The sequence below is a fragment of the Penaeus chinensis genome, chromosome 6, assembly GCF_019202785.1.
Source record: "Penaeus chinensis breed Huanghai No. 1 chromosome 6, ASM1920278v2, whole genome shotgun sequence".
NCBI classification, from domain to species: domain Eukaryota; kingdom Metazoa; phylum Arthropoda; class Malacostraca; order Decapoda; family Penaeidae; genus Penaeus; species Penaeus chinensis.
Genome location: NC_061824.1, coordinates 40236292 through 40238791, shown reverse-complemented (window position 1 = coordinate 40238791; position 2500 = coordinate 40236292). Strand labels below are relative to the sequence as shown.

Below are 2500 nucleotides of genomic sequence, written 5' to 3'. Positions count from 1 at the left end.
AATTACTTCAGTCCAACAAACTAGTAAAATGGTAAAATGTTCATATATTGGACGACTGGAAAAAAAAAAAAAAATAATAATAATAATAAGACAATCCTGAACAAGAAGCCCAGAATTTCAAGGAAATGCTACTAAGTGAGCTAAACCAAAGTTTAAGTTTAGCTACCACCTCTATTGCAGGAACCCTGTTAACTTTTACACTTAACTAAAAGGCTTCCAAATAAACATAGTAATATCTAATACTCTCCAGCCTTTCTTGATTTGTTACATTCTTTTTACGTTCTACTTTTCTTTAGAAAAATGTTCCATTATTTTCAGGAAAGTAGGAATCTGTATAATCAATCACATCTTACAACTTTCTTTATTGTTAAATAGAGAGTACCTAGCTTCTTCTAAAGATGCATCTATACATACTATAATAAAACATGTTAAATTTACACCAGACACCACATCACAAATAGTCTGAGAACAAATCAATAACTGAATGGTTGTCCACACAAGTTTAGACAATTATCAAACATTTTAATTATTCATCCTCCACTGATGGTCAATGTTGCCAATACAAGTTTATGATATGTTTTACTAAAGCATGAATGCACATCAAAGAGTAAAATATTTTGTATGGTCAGAAATTCTGTACAAGCTGTGCTGCTCTTTAGTTATTTCCAAAATTTTCTCTCCCATTTTAAATGCCTACTTGAAAATACTCCAAATGCACAAGTTACATTTAAAACCAGTTTATTGAACACAAGTTCAACTCCCAAACAAGTTCGTAACCCTAGAACCAAGGTCTACAAAAGTAAGGTTTCATCACTTTGGTGTGACCACTTGCACAGCACTGTATTACTGGTGCTTTTCTCAGATGCCTAGAGTTCACTACTATCCAGGCAGTCAGATTAGGGTTTTCCTAGGCCACAAACATCTCGATGGTACTGGGCTGAGGTGACTAGTGTACTTAAAACATGCATCTCATTACGAAATCAACATTTGCGGTGCCTGGTTGACAAGCAGATCGGCCCAATAATTTTAGTTAACCCAAAGGCCCAAGGAAAATGGTAGGTTTACTGTAGTATTGTTTTGCAAAGTGTCTCTACAAGTGCTTAGCTACAAAGGAGTCAATTAGTTGATCTTATGCCCTCATCTGATTTCACCTTTCCTTGAGTTTGACGGAAAAATGCTCTTTTGACTAATGCTCTCAATATCGATGCTGTTATTTTTATCGTAGACTTTTTAACTATTATAGTGTTATCGACATTGCTAAGAGCAATATTAGAACCAATCAAATATTTTTTAAACCCTTGGTGACAGGTGTAGAAAACTAAAAAAAACTCTACGCTCTGGTGAACCACGGCAACATGCCGACTTAGATTGTTTGAGTTTGGCACATCACGCTGAATCACTGCCTCGGAGCGCTTTGGCGCGCCGCCATGGCATACAGCCACACGCCACATTTTGAGCGGTTTGTTTTCACACCTATAGGCATGACCCGTCGGGAAGGGGTTAAAATCAAGGAAATAGGTAAACAGGTGAGACAAATAGTACCTGTAATTGGCTCATTCGTAACTTGGTACTTGTGGAGCCATATATGTGTAAAAACAAATTAATATATTAAACTCACAGTGGGTATGGCATGTACATCCCTAGCAGCTTAGGGTTAATAAAAGCTGTCAAAGACAGAATTGTAAAGTTTGAAGTAAATGTGAAAACTACACATATATATTCATTCCTTACAACAAAAATCTCTCCATAACAGGAAAATTGAAGACAAACATCTCCCTGTTCTGCAATACATCTTCAACAATCATGCAAAAGATATTTCATAATGGCCTTGTCTACCAGCAAACATTTCTGAGGATAGAGGACTAATTTGCTTACCTTCTGATTGCAGAACAATAATAAATTATAAAAAATTATAAGAATGATAATGGTAGGAAATAAGAATAACAATCTAAAGGCAAACAGTTAGGAGACCAGAATAAATATTTACATACATAGTTTTTGCCCATTAACATTGCCTGTCACCAAAGTTCATTCATATTGGTACTCCAGTACCAACGACTTCATACCCTTATCAGCCAAGGTTGCACACAACACCGAAGTGATGAGACCTTACTTGTGAAGACCTTGCCTAGAACAGTAGACTTGAGTCTGTGAGATACAGTATTTTGGTGCCAACTTTGGTTTAGCAACTTCTAGGTGCCAGGGAACCTTGTTTTTTAACCCCTTCCCAACGGGTCACGTCTATAGACGTGAAAACAAACCGCTCAAAATGTGGCTTGCGGCTGTATGCCTCGGAGGCGTGCCAAAGCGCTCCAAGGCGGTGATTCGGCTTGATGTACCACACTCCTGCCCTCAAAGTCAAAGTGTTGCCGTGGATCGCCAGAGCGTAGTTGTTTCTTTTTTAGTTTTCTACACCCGTCACCAAGGGGTTAATTGCTTCCTAAAGTTTGGGTGCCAATGCTAATTATGGGTGTTTTGGAGGCAATAAAATTATAAGGTC

General features: G+C 37.4%; 1 protein-coding gene across 4 annotated transcripts in view; it reads right to left on the bottom strand.

Annotated features, from left to right (window-relative positions):
• The window catches only part of LOC125026320 (far upstream element-binding protein 2-like), a gene marked incomplete at its 5' end in the record, with an annotated part of 64499 nt that overhangs the window by 55118 nt on the left and 6881 nt on the right, over positions 1-2500 (bottom strand).